Here is a 20,338-nt window from a genome sequence, read left to right as displayed (position 1 = left end):
CATATCACTTTATAAGTGCTCCCCAGACCCTCAGAAATGAAGAAACAAGATTTTAAAACTATTTCCAACGTCCCTTTAATACAATTCCCTGCTTCTGAGACCACATATTCTTGATAGGTTATCTCCCCCTGGGACCTCTTGACTAGTCTGGCTGTTTAAGATAAGAAGGAACCTATTCTTGACCTTAGAAAGACCTGGATTTGAATCTCTGGAAGGTTTTACTATCTGGTTCATCTTTCTGAAGCTCCATTTTCTCATCTGTAAAATGGTGATTGTAACATCAAACATACTGGGTTGTGTTACATATTAAGATTATGCATTGACCTGACAAAAAGGTATTACTTTTTTTTTTTTAATTACTGAGTTCTTACTATATGTTGGCACAATTTAAGACTCTAGGATAGAGTAGTACACAACAAAGACATGGTCACAGCCTTTGTGGAGCTTAAATGAAATGAGTCACATGATAATCAGATAAGCCAATAAATTATTTCAGATAAGAATATCTCAGCATAAACTTCAACAGGGTATTAGAAAAGAGAGTGACTATTAAGAAATGCATTATAATAAGTGAGCAAGAATGATCACCACCATCCTGAGAAGCTGGTGGCCAAGAAAGGGTATCTCCTGCAGTGAGACCAAGTTAAATGTTTCTGAGAGCATAATGTGTGTGAAGAACAAAAATCAAGCCAGTGAGATTGGGTTTAGTGATCAAAGGAGCCAAGTAGTAAGGCTGAGGTCAGGGTATTACAGGGAATGGACCCCACAGTACATTTTAGTCAACAATGGAGTCATGGAGTTTATTATAAGTTTAAGGGATACCATTCGAGGGCCATAAGTTCTCTATGGCTTCTAGTTGGAGAACTTTCGGGAGAGGATTAGAAGCACAGTTAGGAAGGGAGGTAATTTTGGAGACTACTGCAGTGTCCTATGAGGAAAAGATGATGGCTTCCATAAGGCATGTCTCTGAGCTGATGATCTATTTCTGTCTCCATTGCTCTTCCTTACTCTCCCTGTGTCTTTGCTAGGTAACTTCTCACGGTGAACCTGTCCGAACTTCTACCTTGTGGATCTGACCACAAATGAGGAGAGGCTGTTCCCAATGTTCTGATTTATTGTCAGATCATTGGTCATTGATATGTATCTGGCATTCCCTCCTGCCTTCGGTCAGCACAGGTTACATTTGGTTATATTCTCTGTGCCTCGTAAAGGTACGATTTCATAATAGGACTTAGCTATGTGGGAGTTTAGAGAAGCAGATTTTTCTTTTATCTCGTGATACATGTGCACATGAGGGAACACTTGCATCCCTCAACTATATTGCTAACACAGAAATAAAACAGAAGCTCCCATGAAGAAAAGGCCCATTGGTTGAGAGATGGCTAAATCTGAGAGAGAAAAATTGTGAAAATAAACGCTTGAGAAAAGGAAGAAAATAGCAACAGGAACAAGAGAGAAATAGAAAGGAAGAGGAAAGGAGGGAGGAAGAAAAGAAGAGACAGAGATGGATTACTAGACGGATGCAGCTGGTGTGTCATTAAGATAGCGTTGGCTAAACTCTGATGTGCATGTGACTCATGTGAGTTCCTGTACAAATGCAGCTGCTAGTTCCTGTATGTCTGGGGCAGGGCAGAGTTGCTTGATTTCTTATGAGCTCCCCTGTAGTGTAAATTCTTTTGCTCTGTGAAGCAGCTTTGAGTAGTGAGGCCGCAGAGGACATCATCTAAGCAGGTGATGACTCTATAACAGTTGTGCTGTCAGTCCTCTCTCCAGGGCCACGGCAGGGCAGGGAGACCCCCCACCCCAAGCGTGGCGATGACAGCGTAACAGAAGGGCGTCCTTACAGTGTCACTTGTTTTTTCATGTGCCTGAATACATGTTTTTGTTATGGTGAAAGTTGAAATAAAGGTCAGGAATATGAACATAAGTCTTGGTTACACAGTTTTTAGAAAAAACAAATTTTGCAAGTTAGTCCCTCTTCCAATCAGTGAAGTGAGAAGCATTTCAGAGGAAAAAAAAACCAGTTACAGAGGGATGAAGTTCTCTTTACTTTTTCCCCTGTAACATGCAAAGAATGCTTAACCAGGATGGAGTTAGAGAAAAGACACGACCAGTATATATAAAACTGGGTGACTTAAATTCCGGTTTAGATTTTAGGTTTGAGCTAAAAATATAAAAAGATAAAGAATTCTTGTTTTGTCCTATGTCTAAGGGCTAATGTTCACTCATTCCAACTTCTCTCAACCTTCATGCCCTCAGTCACAAGTTTGGTGATGTTCTGTTGAGTTAATCATCAATTATTAGTATTACTAATGCATTTACTTGGATCATACATAATAATATGGAAAGAACTTCAAGAATCCCTTTCTATAGCATTCAAGGAAAAATTCTAATAAATACAAGGTGGACATAAAATAAACTTTATGTCCACCGCATATATTATGCTATTTGAAAAAATGCGTACCAAAAAGAAGTAAAACATTAGGAATACTAATTTACATGGCTGATAGCATTTGTTAAAACAAAAAACAATTAGATTATATATATGAAGCTCTCCAGAGCTTGTGTGAGACACATATACATATATTTTTTTTTTTCTGGGACGAGACACATATACATATTTATAGAATAAAAACTTACAGAAATCTATTGTTCATTGAGGACAACTATAGCTGAAAACTTCAGCAACCTGCTTTAAAAAAAATTTAAAGCAAATCTGTAGCTGTCGTTTGAGGTTTGATAGTTTTTAGGAATGTTAGGTTTGTTAATGATTTCCTGGCAGTTCACTATGAATCTCCGACTTTCATTTAGAATGCTTTATGAATCTTGTCAAAGTTACCTCCTCAACTTCCAAATAATTTGTGGGTCTGTAACAAAACAATGTAAGTGAAAGTTATTGAACAAACTTTCTCTGAGTCATGGAAATTCTACTTTTGGACAGCCAGCCCACAGGTCTCTCACGTCCCCTGCAGGGTCCTGCTGTGGCTTCAGTGTTCTGCCTGATGGCCGGTGTGTTCTGCTTCCTCCCAGCTCTGTGGTTTGCTGATGGCTCTCATGTTCACGGATCTTTTAGTGATTTTTTCTTTTTTTTTTTTTTATTTTTGGCCGGGGCTGGGCTTGAACCCGCCACCTCCGGCATATGGGACCGGCGCCCTACCTGTTGAGCCACAGGCGCCACCCCTTTTAGTGATTTTTTCACTGTCCACGTTAATAGAGGTCACTCTGTCCCACACTTCTGATGCTGTCATTGCTGCTCTAGCTGAAGTCTGGACCCTTTCCTCCTGCCCAACTTAATCACTCATCATTTTTCAAGGTCCCCAGATGGGAAATCTCATGCACTCTTATTTTCTTATGCATCTCCAGCTATAATATCTCATGTTGCTATTCTGAAAAGTGTTTTTTCCAATATTCAGCCTTGCACAGGACCGTGATTGTGTCTCTCAGGGCCTGGGTGTAAAAACTCAGGGCCTTCCTGGGGTTGGTTTCACTGATCCTGTCTCCAGTTCATGTTGAGCTGCCTCATTCCTGTCCTTCTTCCTCTAGCCTTTTTGGTTTCTTTTGTCTAGTATCCAGAGCTATCTCAATTTAGAGATCATAACTATATATAGAAGAACCTCTATAAGCTAAACCACTCAAAAGATTGTAACAAACTGGTCAACATAGGGGAGTGGTCAATATGAGGAAGGAGTCCTTAGTACGTGTGATGCATGTCCAGTCTATGAAAATTAGGTCAACTTGAGGATGTGGTCCACTATGGATGTTCTACTGTATTTAACACTTCTACAATTGTATTCTGTTTAAAATTTCAGCATGTTCATAGCAATAAGGGATCTAACTTAACTCTCTCTCTCTCAGATTGTAAGAATCAAAATTCTCTGAAGTTTTTTTCAAGTGCGATTTGCCCAGTAAAATGAAGTCTCAAGCATGAGTGACATGGAATTTTTTTAAAAAAAACTAAGACATATACATACAAAACAGTCCTAAAAGAGACAAAGGGCCTAGATTTTTTATTATGTAGTGCATCAACATGAAGGTAAAGTAATAAAATCAATATTCTTTTCTGAGTCTGTTTTGTGATATTTTAATTTCATCATCTCCATAATTTGCAAAATAAATTTTAAATATATTCTTTGCCATTTAAATATATTCTTTGTCTATGAAACCAGCACATTGTACCCCTTGATTGCACTAATGTACACAGCTATTATTTAACAATTAAAAAAATTGGAAAAAAATATATATTCTTTGCCCTGTTATCTTTCATCTCCTGAGTATTTGATGTATGCTGTTCATTGATCTCGCTACTGTAGATGGTAATTGAATATAACATCTCACATGGGCAGTGTCTGCCAACATATATACTCATACTGAACAGTAAACCACTTGGCCTTAATTAAGCTGAAAATTTTCTGCACAGCTAAGGACATAACAAGTAAAGCAAAAAGACAACCTTCAGAATGGGGAATGGTATTTGCAGGGTATCAATCTGACAAAGGGTTGATCACTAGAATCTACAGAGAGTTCAAATTAATCAGCCAAAAAGAGAGCAAGCAATCCCATCTACGACAGTGCAAGAGATATGAACAGAACCTTCATGAAGACAGATGAATCACTAACAAATATTTTGAAAAAATGCTCATCATCCCTGATCATCAGAGGAATGCAAATCAAAACCACCTGAGATATCACCAAACCCCAGTGAGAATAACCCACATCACAAAGTCCCAAAGTTGCAGAGGCTGGTGTGGATGTGGAGACAAGGGAATACTTATACACTGTTGGTGAGACTGTAAACTAATATAGCCTTTTTGGAAAGAAATATGAAGAATCCTCAAAGAATGTGAATTAGATTGCCCATTTGACCCCACAATCCCATTACTAGAAGAAAAAATGTCACTTTATCATAAAGACATTTTCACTAGACTTTATCACAGCTCAATTTTCAATTGCCAAAAATGTAGAAGCAATCTAAATGTCCACCAACCAAGGAATGGATGAACAAGCTGTGGCATATGTCTACCATGGAACACTATTCAGCCATCAAAAAAGATGTAGATGCCACACCTTTTGTATTAACCTGGGTGGAGTTGGAACACATTCTTCTTAGTAAAGTGTCACAAGAATAGAGAAGCAAGAATTCAATGTACTCAATTTTCATATGAAGCCAGTAGATGATCTAATACACACCCACATAAGAGAAAAAATCAAATCAATTTGTTTTGGGCAGGAGAATAGGGGAGCAGAGGTGGAGGGAGCGAGGGGGATGTGTGGGTTCCTATTTAGTGGGCACATATTCGGGTGTATGGCACACCTCTTGCAGGAGGGACTCAATTATAAGAGACACTTCGCATAACAAATGCAAATACTGTAACCTAATTCTTTCTACCTTCAATTAACCTGAAACAATTAAAAAAAAAAAGTTAAGTAAAGTAAACCACTCAGCATAGCTCAAGAAATAAAAATGAAGAGTTTAATTTATGGCTAAAAACAATTTGGATGCAAACCCAGCAAAAGCTGATTTGGGGAAGAGGCAGCTGGAATGATGGACCTAAAACTCATCTCAGCTGCTCTCTTCTGGATGCCTTTTTCTGCTTGTTCATCTGTTGATCCTCTGTCTACAGGCTCGTTCCTTTATAGCCCTTTTGTACACATAACATCATTATATCATTCTCAACATGATATGACATAAACATTCACCTCATTCAGAACTAATTGAATCATCTCTTTCTCCCTGAAATATAACTTGTACGAATCGTACACCTTTAATAAAATTAAATTATGCAGGTACACTAAAGAAATAAAAATTATCTCTGTTGAGAAAAAGGTGATTAAAATATGATTGAACATAAATATTGCCATTTACATAGGTTGAGTGATTGTACTACTAATTAGGAAATGAGTTTTTGCTACCTCCACGTTATTTATAAGGAAATCAAAATGTACACACCAATAATTTGCTCAAAGTTGTAGAACTAATAAGAATAGGACTCAGCTAACCCCCAAACCACATGACTGCAGCTGTGTGACATGCATGCCTCTGATTCAAACACTTTATCCACTGTCTCTCTATAGCAAGACAGATAAAGCAAGACGTTAGTCAAAACATGTATGCTGGAGGTGGTAGTGGAGAAGAAGCAAAGCCGTATGTATGGCAAAAACTAATCATGCTTGTCAAAAAACATTTTGGGAAAAACAATTTCCTAAATAAAAATATATGCAGATTCATGTAAATATTGGGCATACCTGGTAAGGGTAAACTTATTTTGGATAAAAAGCATCAGACCCTTCTTCTGGTGGTATTCAGCGTTCAATCCTCTCCTCCAACTTCAACTCTTCTTACTCATGCCAAGAAAATCTCGTAATTGTTGAGTTCCCATGTAATTTGCACACAGCAAAAATATACATTTTTTTAACTTAACACAAATGATTAATATGCCCAAGGTGTCACTCATTATTATATTTATGAAATTAGCATTAAACAATTTGGGCTCAAATTGCCAGTGAATATTATTCTGAAAATATAGACTTTGTGGCAAAGCAGAAATTCAGAGAGAACCATGGTGAAACTGCGCAAAGCGGTGGTTGCTTTGGAAGAACTTTATCGGATCAACTTGCCGGTCTTCATGACGACTGCTCAAGCTTAGTAGCTAAAGGCAACACATTACTAAAATACGTGATATGAACCTATGTATTGCCTCTGTGGCAGGGAAGCACTTTGGATCTCTGTGAAATTTTTCAAAGCAAAGGAAAAAGATAAGTAAAATTTCATAAAAAATAAAAATAAAAGATTTGGGAGACAAGTCCACTCAGCTGCTATCAGGAAGAAAAAGATACTTTTAAATATACTTTCAAATATTCACATTTGCCAAAATAAAAACTGAACCTAAACAGTCTTGTATATTTACAGCTGGATATGTATATGTGTATGTAGTAATATGTTATTTATGTTAGTATATATGTGTTTGTATTCCTATAAGTGTGTATGCATATATGTGTGTGCACTATGCGTGTGCATGTGTGTATATGTCTATGTGTGTGTGTATGTGTGTGCACATGTGTATACGCATGTATGTGCATGTATTGATGTGTGCGTGCGTGTGTGTATATGTGTGTGTGCACACGTGGTAGTGTATATGCATGTATGTGTGTGTGTTGATGTGTATATGTGTGTGTGCGTGTACACACCAATAATGGTAATGGCTAAAAACCTTTGTGCGTTTATGTGTGTGTGGTAGAAGTGTCTGCTTTGTATCACCTTACACCTTTATCATGACCATGAAAAATTATCATTTTGACTGCATTAATTTGTGTTTGTATGTATTTGTTGAGATGCTGGTGTTGTATCATTTAGAGTGCTTAATTCACCGTTTCTATACCTTGCTGCTCTTCTTAGATTAACCTGCTACATTAACTTAAACTTGGCATAAGGCTGCTTCTGTACCTTGAGTTCCTAGTAGCAAACTGCAACCTGACTTATGTAAACAAACCAAAAGGAACCCTCAAAGTAGGACAAGAGACAGAGTTTTAGCCAATCACAGCCAGCCAACTCTTCACAGCAGGCTCAAATAGGGTGTTCTATTTTGCTTCTGAATCCTCTTATAAAAGTTCACTGCTAAAACTTCTGGGCAGATGTCTCTATCTCTCCGCGGTTTGGGGTTGCTACCCAATTTACGAATTGTTAATTTCCTCAGACCAACTCTGCTATACTAATTTGTTTAAAGTTTTCCTTTTAAAAGTTTGGATTGGGAAACAGAATCCAGGGAGGACCTCCCATGACCCCCTCCCCCTCAGGAGCTCTGAGTGACCAGTGAAAGTAACCTCCAGTGCCCAGTGTTCTCTTGAATTGACTCTGATAATTGGGTAGGTTGGCTTCAGTTAGAGACCTAAGTACATTTGGTCAGTAGATTTGAAAACAAATTCTTTTGAATCTAAGGACTCTGGGATCCTAGGAGTCTGGGATTCCACTTTATGGAGAATGATACTATAATGGTGACACATACCATCATACATTTGTCAAAATCCAAAAAATGTATGATACCAAGACTGAACAGTCTTATAATCCATGAGTTTTGCTTGATGATAACATGTCAATATAGCTTCATTCATTGTAACAAATATATTCATGTACCACTTTGGTGGGAGATGATGATAGTAGGGGAAGCTTTGCCTGTGTAGGGGCAAAGTGTACATAGGAAATTTCTGTGTTTTTCAATTTTTCTGTCAGCCTAAAACTGTTCTAAAAACAAAATCTGATTTTTAAAAGTGGAAGAGCAAATGAATATTAATTAAATTGATTTATAATTGCAAATAATAAATCTTTTATTTATTCTTCCTAATTTTACAAGTGAAAAAACTAAAGCCCAGAGCAGTTAAAAAACCTTCTTTCGATTTACCATTATTAAAATCTTAATTATATCTCCAAAGTGTTTTCAATTGCTGTGTACCTTCATGTGATCCTCCAGCATCTTTCAAGTAAAATCTCTAAGTTATAGGTTGTATTTGGAAATAACAGATACTCAAACTAGCGTAAGCAAAATTATGGCATTTGGAAGAGATTGTACAAAACCAAACCAAAGACAAATGAGACCAGAGAACTTTTTAAAACAGGCAGTTACATTTGTATCCCCCTTTGAGAGTAAGCTATCTATCTCTTTATTTTACATGTAAGGGAACAATGACAAAAATGATACTCAAGTACTTTTTCATGAGAAACTTTCTATGTTATTATATTATTTTCCATAATTTTTCATGAATTTCTTTGTTTTCGTATTATTTGCTTGTGAGCAGAGAGAACCAGTATGTGTGCTATGTCAGAACAGAAATCCTTTATTGCTAAAGGCACAAGTAAAAGAAGAATGGTTCAAGCTTCAGGGTTCCAGCTTTCCACAATATTTTTATTTTGTGTTCTTCTTTTTTTAATTAAATAGTTACTTGCATGATAAGTATATCTAAGAAATGAGAAGTACCATGGAAAATGACTGAAGTGAGTAATTTCAGGCAAATTTTACCACTGAAGGGATTCTTAACATAGGGACCATATTTTATCTGTCTCTGTATCTCCAAACTTAAATTATGGGCATGGAGGAAGCTTTATTACAGGCATCATGGGGTCAGAAATCCAGGGTCATATATTGTATGTCTGTGATTCCCTTTCTGCAATCTTCACTGAGCTTTCTTACCCATTGCTGAGGAATCTTTAACAAGAAACATTATAAATTGAAAATCTTTAAACCAGTGAATTGTGAGTTTCCATAGGATATAGTAAGTTAAGGAATTGAATTGACAGATGATGAGTGTCACTCAATTCCATTTTATGATTTTATGAACATAGCTTCTTAATTTTCAGAAGCTGACATAGTTGTTCTACCAGGGGAAATTTCTTTGTTATGGTTTACTTATTGTTCACAGTAAGCCCAAGGTCTTCACGTTGACAGCTCTCAGATTTCATGAGGCAACATGATGTAAGGAAAGCACATTGGTGTTAGAGCAAGGACTCTCAGACCAGCATTCATCAGAATTGCCTGCAGGGTTATTAAAACCCTCACTGGGTCACTCCACCTAGAGTTTCTCATTCCATGAGTCTAGGGTGGGATCTGAAAATATACATCTCTAAGTCCCCAGTGTTTGCTGATGTTGCTGTTTGAAAGGTAATACTTAGAGAACCACTAAATTAATGTTCCCCCGTCGTGACGAAGGCTCAGCAATTTTTAACATTGGACAATTTCATTACATTTTTAAGCCTGAGGCTCATTAGCTGTAGAATGAGGGTATATAATACCATGAGGTTTTGTCTCTAACATTATTTAAATCTATTGTTTTAGGCATTTCGATTAATGTATTTATTTTCATTAGAGATGAGATAATATCTAGATGATAATAAATTTGGTTAAAATACAAATACTGATTCAATTTTGCTATTATTTAATTTAGAATTCATTTATGGAATCAGATTTTTCAATACACAATCAAATTATAAAGGACTTTCTTTCATCAATACCTCAAAACAGTTTTTTAAATAACCAAGACTGACAAAGGAAGAAACATTGATGCCTATTAACTTTAAAAAGTAGAAATTAAAATGCAGAATGCAATAATTTATCTTATGTTTTGTTTTTTATAAATTATTTAAATGAATTTTTGAAAGAGTAGACACATTTCAAGTCATAAAGCAAGGCATTGAACAAAGTGCATGTGCTCTAAATCAACAGGTGTCTGCTGCAGAACACCTTCTGTCATGGCTTGTCTATGAGGAAGTACTACAGTCAGGTGGAATCTTCATTTGCTTATGTGTAAAAATGAAATGAGAGTAACAGTCAACTTTACGAGTGTTGTGGAAATTCAGCTGGATAATATATGTGGAAACAATCCATAAACTTAACACTAATATACAAATAATAACAACTGTGGTATATATAAGACTGTGTTTATTTAAATTGTATATATGTATGTAGTTGATACATGTGTATGATACTGCATCAAAATCAATTACATGACTTGTTTATGAAAAGAGCACATTTTATATATACTTTCATGTAAAACTTGGCATAATTAGGTATCCTTAGAAAAATAAGATTCTAAATAAATTTTAGTGGGAAGAGAAAAATCTATACACTGATTTTGGTGTGTATTTTGAAGGCTTCTGGAAGTCCTAGTTAGTGTGAGACACCCTGGAATGTCCATGTTACATAAGTTTTTTGTGTGCACTCAAAAAGACAAGTTTGAAGTTAAAATCTCACATTCACCCTCCATAGTTTAATCAATGTAAATTCTTTCAAAGCTTGTGATGTGATTCATACTCCCAGGAAATGATTAGTGTAGAGCTTCATGTTTTAAGCTAATTAATTTTTCCTTAATTGACTTCTACTACCACCCCAGAGCAGCAGGAGAGAGAAGGAAAAGGTCAGTTTTGGAAGATTTCTCATCTTGTTGATCAGACTCATAAGTCCTTTATAATGGGCACATTCCTTCTTTGGGTTAATTACAGTAAATGGTCATTTGAATGAACATTGGTATAAAATAAACAAATTAGGAATCTAGGAGAGGTCTGGATCCTGGCATACAACACTGACAGATGGGAAACACCACTAAGGTGTATTCTGCATCTTTCAAAATCCTAGCCGTAGAAAGACCTAGGTTGCTTGCAAGGGCAATTCCAGGTCCCTGCTAGAAAACTTCATTCCGCCAGTGTGAGTGGCCACTAACTAAAGGTAGATGACAGCAGATTTCTCATGAGGCATAGCAAGGTTGAAGACAATGCAACAGAGGCTTTAAAGTACTGAAAAAAAAAAAAAGAGCAACCACAAGTAGTCACGTGTCTCTCAATAAATAAGTCAAAATAATTTAAAAATTTTGAGACCTAAACGGTGAAAGAATTGAACAGCAGCAGAAATATTAAGAAATATAACAGGAATTTCTTCAAGTAGCTTAAAATACTAGATGGAAAATTAACTCCAAACAATGGATAAAGAGCACCTAAAATGGTAAATCTCTAAATATAATTTTTTTCCTATTACTTAAATCACTTTAAATAGCCATAACTATTTAAAGCCAGAGTAATAATAACATATTTGTAAACTACAGAGAAGTAAAATGTATCTCAACAATGGCACAAAAACCAAGAGGGGAGAAATGCAAGTATATTCTTGTAAGATCATTAGACTCCATTTGAAGTATACTATCATGTGAAGGTAGAATGGGAGAAAATAAAGATATTGACTTTAAATACCAAAACATCCATTAAAATAACATAATGTTAAGCCAACAAAGGAGACATAAATCCTAAAAAATTCATGATTAAAGTAGGAAGTAAAGAGGACAATGGAAGAAATAACAAAAAGAATAAATAGAAACAAATTGATAAGATAATTGAGAAAAGCCAAATACGTCAAAACCACATTAAATGTTCACAGATAACCACTTAAATACGTGATACTTATAAGAAAAATACACCAAATATAAAACACAAATAGGTTACAAATGAAAAGATGGGAAAGAATATACTATGCTAACATTAAGCAAAAGAAAGTTAAAAAATTCAAGTTCATGGTGTGCATCTGTAACCACAGCTGTGCTGGAGGCAGAGGTGGGAGGACTGCTTAACCTCAGGAGTTTGAGACCATTCTGGGCAAAACAGTAAGAAATTATCTTTAAAACCTCAAAATTTAAAAAATTAATACATCTCAAACAAAGAATATCACCAGAGATAAAAAGTTTATTTCATAATGATAAAGAAATCAATTTTTTAAGAAGAAATAGAAGTCCTAGACACGTACGCATCTAATCAAAGGGATCCAAAATACATGAAGGAGGGTGGCGCCTGTGGCTCAGTAGGTAGGGAGCCAGCCCCATATAATACTGAGGGTGGCAGATTCCAACCCAGCCCAGCCAAACTTTAACCAAAAAAATAACCATGCGTTGTGGCAGGTGTCTGTAGTCCCAGCTACTTGGGAGGCTGAGGCAAGAGAATCGCTTAAGCCCAGGAGATGGAGTTTGCTATGAGTTGTGTGATGCCATGGCACTCTACTGAGGGTGATAAAGAGAGGCTCTGTCTCTATAAAATAATAATAATAATAAATAAATAGAAGAAAAATTAAAAAAAACAAAATATGTGAAAGAAAAAACTAATAGGGCTATGGAAAGAAATCAACAATCCCAGTTAAAACCAGTGATTTCAATATTCCATTGTCAATAATTAATAGATCACGTAGGCAGTTTTATTTTAGAAAAATTCAAACAATTTGACCCTATTTGAATTTTTAGATTAGGAAATAAGAGCAAAATACACATTTTCAAGTGAACAGACACATTTACCCAGATACACAATAATCTGGACCATAAAACATGTTAATGAATAAAAAATTTCATGTCATGTTCAATATATGCTCCTATAATGATGGAATTAAGTAGAAATAAATAAGAGAAATGCTTAAATTTCCAGAAATAGCTGGAAAATTCCAATATTTGGAAGGCAAATGAAATATTTATGAAAAACTCATGAGTTAATCAGTTGAAAGGGAAGTTAGAAAGTGTTTTAAAAATTACAAAAATGTAATCAAATGTATAAAAATAAGTATATGAAGCTAACCATGACTTAAAGAGAATTATATACTATTAAATACCTGGATTAGAAAAGAAGAAATGCTATAAATTAATGATGTCAGATTCCATCTTAAAAGCCATTTCGAACCCCATTAAACAGAGATGAAACTAATAGAGATTTTTTTCTTAAAATTCTGAAAAAAATTAATAAAGTAATCAGAGTTACTGGAAATATTAATAAAATGGCTAATACTCTGTCCAAACAAGCATCAAAGAAAAATAATTGTCCCAGCTGCCACTATCAAGAATATACATAAGGATGGCTTTACGCCAGGAGTTCTTTACTAGCCTGAGGAACACAGCCAAATGCCATCTCTCTAAAATAAAATAAAATAGGCAGGATTGGGATGCATGCCTCTAGTTTGAAATACGCAGGAAGGATGCTAGGGAAGAATCACTGCAGCCCAGGAGTCAGTCTGCAGTGAGCTATGATCACAAAATTGCACACCAGCCTGGGTGACAGCTAGTTCCTATCTCTAAAAGAAAAAAAAAAAAGATGCTTCATCATTACAGATTATACAAACACAGAAAAGATAGTAGGGTTATAAGTATATTGTAATAGGGTTATAAGTATCTATATGATAATAGGTTATAAATAGCTATATGACCAATTCAAATATTTATAAGACCTGGACTTATTAGTTTAAAAAATATAAACTACCAAAGCTCACTCAAAAAGGAACAGGTAAGCCCCAAGAACACAATGTCTATGAAATAAATTAAATTTGGAGTCAAAAACTTTCTCATGAAAAAAACTTCCTTTCCAGGTGGTGTCAATGAGAAATTTTATCAAATGCTTAATACAAAGGCAGTAATGCATTATGACCAAGAGGAGTTTACCAGAAACCCAAACTGGTTTATCATTTAGAAATCAATCAATATAATTATTTTATATATTTCTATATTTATTTATTTATATATTTCTCTTAACTGAATTAAGAGAAATATATAAAATAATCTTGATAGATGGAGAAAAAACTTTTGACAAAACTGAAAGCTATTCATCATAAAATCTCTCAGAAAATTATGAAGCTACTCAACCTGGTAATCAATGGCTGCAATAAAACAGATACTACACTCGATCTTCGCCAAAAGGGCCGAGAAGTGATAGGCTGCAATAAAACAAAACTTAATATCTCATCCAATAGCAAATAAACAGAACCAAGCAAACAAAAAAACCTGAATGCTTTCTTCTCTTTTTTTTTTTTTTTTGTAGAGACAGAGTCTCACTTTATCGCCCTCAGTAGAGTGCTGTGGCGTCATAGCTCACAGCAACCTTCAACTCCTGGGCTCAGGTGATTCTCTTGCCTCAGCCTCCCGAGTAGCTGGGACTACAGGTACCCACCACAATGCCTGGCTATTTTTTTTTGCAGTTTTGGCTGGGGCCAGGTTCAAACCGGCCACCCTCGGTAGGTGGGGCCGGCGCCCTACCCACTGAGTCACAGGCACTGCCCTGTTTTCTTCTTAATATGAGGAACCAGGCAAAGTTGTTCACTTTAATCACTCCTGTTTGACATTGTTCTGGATGGTTTTACTAAGCCATGAGTATGCATTGACTATACAGAGTGGACTAGTGGACATTGGAGACTCAATGGAGGGGACAGTAGGAAGGAGGTGGGAGATAAATCTTTTTAAAGTTAGTTTTTTCTATCTTCAAATCAATTACAAATGTTCATCTGTAAATACCGTTCATAACTCTCTGGACAATATTCATTTAGTAGTTATTGAGTATATACATACTATGTGCCAGGGATTTTTCAAGGAGTTGATGGTGTATCAGGGCACACATCAGGAAGTACGAATCATCAGTTCCAGCAAAATGTTCAAATAAAAGATTACTTCAAAACTTTTGTTTATATTTAGATAACTAGTACTTAATCATTAATTCATAATTAATTATGTTACATATCTGGCAACATAATTGATTAGATGATGTGTTTCCTGGGTAAAGAAATATGAGAAAAAGAAAAAAAAGACAAGAAGAGAAAATAGTGACTAATTCTCACATAGATTGGATTTAATTTTGACCAAAGTACATTACTTAAGCATTAATTTTTAATTCAACTTGTTAATATGTTGTTTGGGATATTGCATCCTCATTTATAAGTGAAATATGTTTGTAATTTCCCCTTCATAGTATATATTCTCTCCAATTTTGATATCAGGTATACCCAGATCAAGTGGAATGATTTTGAAGTATTTCTTCTTTTTCTATTGTCTATAAGATTTGGCATGATCTTTTTTTTGAAATTATCTTTTATTTTTATTTATAAATATAGTTGTCTATTTTTTGAGACTTAAAAAAATAATAATAAGTTAACTGATGACTCCATACTGAATCTCAGAGTTAAAGCATTCTATAATAGACATGCTCTTATTTGACAATGTGAATGTTACCTTCTTTACTATTACCATTATTGCTTAATATTTCGATGCAGCAATTCTCTGATTTCTTTTCTGAATGTATTTATGTTCGTTCATTCTTTACAAGGTTTTTGTTTCTAGTCCTTATCTGAAACATTGTTATTGTTACTAAATTTTAAGCCTCTTTAATTCTGTGAAGGCAAAAAATGAAAACCTAAAGAACACATGTATATGTAAAAATAAAAAAAAGAAATATGAGAAAAAGATAGTTTTTATGCAAAGTACTGCATTCCATATTTCGTTTCCCTTGTTATTGGAAAGGTAATACAAGTTATACTCAAAGAAAGGTCGATGGGCATGATATACCTTCAGTACCTAAAAGAAAATGCTAAGATGGTAGTAATGGCAATTAGTTCATTGATGATAAGGCTAAAAAGAAGGAAGGGGAAAATAGATCTTTCTCTAACTGTAATTTATCACCACAGCTAACTTGGTGGTGCTGAAAACTACATCCAAATATCTTCTCCAACAGAGTGCAATGTCTAACAAGATTAGAATCTAAGTAACTGTAACTAAATGACAGTGATGTGATTAATGCAATAATCCTTTAATACTTATGGTATTATTTTGTCAAGAAACAAACAAGTGATTCCTTCTCTAAATCAGCAATATAAATATCCCTGTAAAAATGACTCTATTATTTAGCAAAATTCTTATCTTAAAGAAGAACAGAATAAATAGAGCAGTTGCATACTAATGCCAATTCGGTACCCAGTGAACACCATGGGGGTCAGTCACAGACATCAGAATAAATAGTACTATAATTTTGTGAAAAACATATATATTTTACATATCATTGCACAAGTAAATAATAATACTTTAATGACATTCTCCACATATTCTTGTCTTTATGTTTTCTTCTCCTAATGTGTGGCTGGGACTGATGTATTTGCTGCAATCACTGCAGGCCTTCATACATTTCCAGTCTCTTCCACAGTGACAAAGGTAACAGCCACTTCTTTTTTGGTAAGGACTTCATTGCTTGCCTTTAACTCTTCCTCTTGGTTTGGGATTATCCATTGCTCACAACACCTTGTCACAGATTGCATTTGTGTCCACAAAAATTTGTGATCATAGTGGGTTTTTTTGTGAAGACTGTGTGCATTTTGGGGTTTCATTTTCATGTTTTCTTTACAGCATGGTTGTGTTAAATTGTTCGAAAAGTATTTTCTTCCTGTTGTTTCTTACAATGAAGTTGCAACCAATGGCTAATTGTTTCCCCCCAAAATCACATACAAATTGTATGTTGCAATGTCCATGATGTTGAAGAAAATTGGGAGAGGCCAATGCCAAGATCTTCTGTGACAGGAAAACATTCTCAGGCACTTATCAAGTGCACGGACACCTGCTTAGTAGTATTATAAATGTGGATCTCTCTCGGGCTTGTTATCTGTCATCTTTTTATCTTCGTGCTTTATGGTAATAGAATTACTTTTCTGGTCTTTGGAACATAACCTACTAATGTCACATAGGGAGAGAAGGCAAATATTACTATACCAGATGGAGAGTTTTTCAGTGATGTTGGTCTGAGCTCTAGAGGCAAATCCTCTGTGAACAGTATCAACTGGGTTTACATTCCTTTGAAACAAGTCAGAAGCCAGGTGATGGACATAACCTTTCTGCCCATGGTAATATTTCTTCTAGACTGAACCAAATGACAGTATCTAACCAGTCTTTTTACAACCTCAGAGCCGATATTGTAATTTCTTGGAAGGTTCTCTGATATCCCAGAATATGGCTCCACCTCAAAACAGTAGTTTGTAGAAGAATCACACAAAAGTTTGACTGCAATTCCAGACTTCCCAGGTTTAGTTGGTATGCAGAGTCTAAATGGACAATGCCCTTGGAAAGACACCAATTCCTCATTGACAGAGAGTTTTGAGGATTGTAGTAAAGTGAGAGTTTATTTATAACCATACACCCATGCTGTTGGGGCAAACGTACCGTGCTGTCTGTGCGCTTGATGTGTTGCAGCATCATTCAAACGCAGACATTTCAGTAGGAGTCAACATTCTATGTTCTGAAAACGTGCCATGGTAAACTGGAAAATTCTCCTCATTGAAAAGATCTTGGATATTGTCTTAATTTTGCCAGTACACACCACAATTTAGAAGAATTCTGATTAGTCATAACATTTCTTCTTTTACAGAATTGCCAGAATTTTGGATGGATACGTCCTTACATACTCTTTGACTAGATGTAATGTCTGGTTTGTAAATTTGATAATGATATCGACAATGCCATTCTCAATAAATAGTTGAAAGCATCCCATGGAGTTTCGGGTTCTGTTCTAAATCATACTTTACTGGTTGAGTCTTCATAAGATCAGCCGTATTTCCTCTCCCCTGATCCTTCATCAGCTGTGAGTATTACGTCATTCCTGATGGGACTGTCAACTCGGCTGTAGGCGTCTCTATTTTTACAACTAGGCATGGTCTTCTCTGGGGCTCTATGTTTTGTATTTCTTCTTCTTCCTCCTCCATCTCTTTCTCCTCTTCTTCTTCCTCCTCCTCCTCTTCATTCTCTTCTTCAGAACAAATAATCTCATGTTTTACCTCTACAGATTCTTCTTCTTCACTACCTGACCTAGTGAAAATGTCCTCATTTACTCCAAAATCTGACACTATCAACTTCCTTTATCTCAGCTATTGACAAATTATATTGCCTCTTCACCGTATTTTTGTCTGTATCATGAGGGAAAAAAGTAAGTCATTGTTTGACATAAATGGATTTACAGAATCATCAGATTTTCATATTTTCTATATTTTCAGTCATACATACTTTGATCTTCACCAAACAAAAATATACTGCTTACTAACTTCACCATGAAAACACTTAGGAAAAACTAGAACACCAGCTTTTCCTAGAAAAACAGAATGTAACTTATCTCTGGGGATAAGAAAATTATTGAGAAGTACTGATCCAAGAGTGTTGACATGCAAAAGTATCATGGGTGTGTGGGTAAGGAGCCAATGACAGAAGTCATAAATGGTGAAGCTGCAACTCCCTGCACAAACAAATATACAACAACAAACCAACAGTGGGGTCAGTCCCTGACTCCACCACTGGTATTCAACTGTTAAAAAAAGGAGCATCTGTATAGTGGAAAATTTCTTAGTACCAGGGAATTAAAATATATTTCTTCTCATACAAATATATGAGAAGAATTTATTTGGTTGTGTTGGTTAAATGAGGGAATAGAGAATTATTGCCTCTCTTGTGCTTATTAAGAATCAGAATAGTTCTATGCTTGGTTGAACAGTGTTGTCTTTAGTGGGCTAGAAGTCTGAGAAAAATGATTGTACTTTCAAAAAAAAAATAAAAAAAGCAATAAGAATTTTCTGTAGATCTCTTGGTCCAGAAACTCACTACTTGTCTTGATTAGATGGGATCTTCCATATCTACATGTATGTTCACAATTTAACCACTCGGGAAAGTAGCCTAAACAATTTTCAGCACTTCAGTGTATATCGTAATAACAACAGTCTCTTGTAGACTAAGTGCCATCAGCCCCCCGACACCAACATTCATACAACTTCTGAAAACACAAAAGCCAGCCTTCCTCCATGAATGTTTCTTTGGTAGATAATATTGTTTCCAGGGTGGCCGGGAGTCTGCTTTTTGCTACCACCTGGTCTCTGCTTCTTGTATTTCACATTTTTGGTTCACCCTGACATTTCCCAAATTATCCATATAGACATTAGTTGCACAGTTGTGGAAGAACTTTCTGAAAATGGATGTAACTCCTACAGATATCTCTATCATTACCCTCCTAGACTAAGCTCACTCTGTTAGATTTCATAATTGATCTCAGAAAAGAGAGTTCTGACTAGTGTGTCAAGGTTACTCATCAGCTGACTGAGGTTTATTACACAAGACTCTCCATAGCTATGTGCTTCCAAATCTTGTCCAAGGCAAATTGATGGTTCCTTCATTAGATACATTCTCTGACAGTAGAGGATTGAGCTGGCCAGACACTAATCCTATATTGCTAGGAGATTGCCTATTATTGAGCTTCCCTGTGGAATTTCCTTTGAATAAAAAATTGCACAGCTAAAAGGGGCGCTCTCTCTCAGACATTGTTATTTATGACTTTGCTGTGATATGAATAGTACTTAATTACCCTAGTGAGCAAACACCATTCTACTATTAATGTTGTATTCATTTATTAGTCATTAGTTAATAATAATTCTATTATTAAACTCTTAAAAGGTACTAATATCATCTAAAAATTACAGTAATTGGTTAAATGTATACAAATTAGACAAGTCAAGTTTGGAGATCTCACAGTTGAAAGGGAAGACACATATTTATTGTTATTATTTTATTAAATCATAGCTGTGTACATTAATGCGATCATGGGGTACAATGTGCTGGTTTTATACACAATTTGAAATATTTTCATCGAACTGGTTAACATAGCCTTCATGGCTTTTTCTTATTGTGTGCAGACATTTATATTCTGCATTTAGTAAGTTACATATTTGTTATTATATTTTGGTTTTTAAAGAAGAATGGAATGGAAGTATATACAAATAGAGAGATTTTAGAGATATCTTCCCCTATCTTTGCCTTTGTGGAGACAAAGGTAGGGGAAGATATCTGTGATGCTCACAGTGAGGGTGGCAGGAAATTCACATACAGATGTTTAGAGAGCGAGCAGAGTGACTTAGACATGTAGTAGGAAGGTCTGGCTGGCAAAGCGGCATAACGCGATTTTAAGCAGTCTGTTCCTTTGTGCTTAATAATGTTCATCCATCTGAAACAAAAAATCCACAATAAAGACTAAATTTCTTTGTATATAAATAGAAATATT

The sequence above is a fragment of the Nycticebus coucang genome, chromosome 9, assembly GCF_027406575.1.
Source record: "Nycticebus coucang isolate mNycCou1 chromosome 9, mNycCou1.pri, whole genome shotgun sequence".
NCBI lineage: Eukaryota > Metazoa > Chordata > Mammalia > Primates > Lorisidae > Nycticebus > Nycticebus coucang.
The sequence above is the reverse complement of the archived record's forward strand: the minus strand, read 5'-3'. Positions refer to the sequence as shown.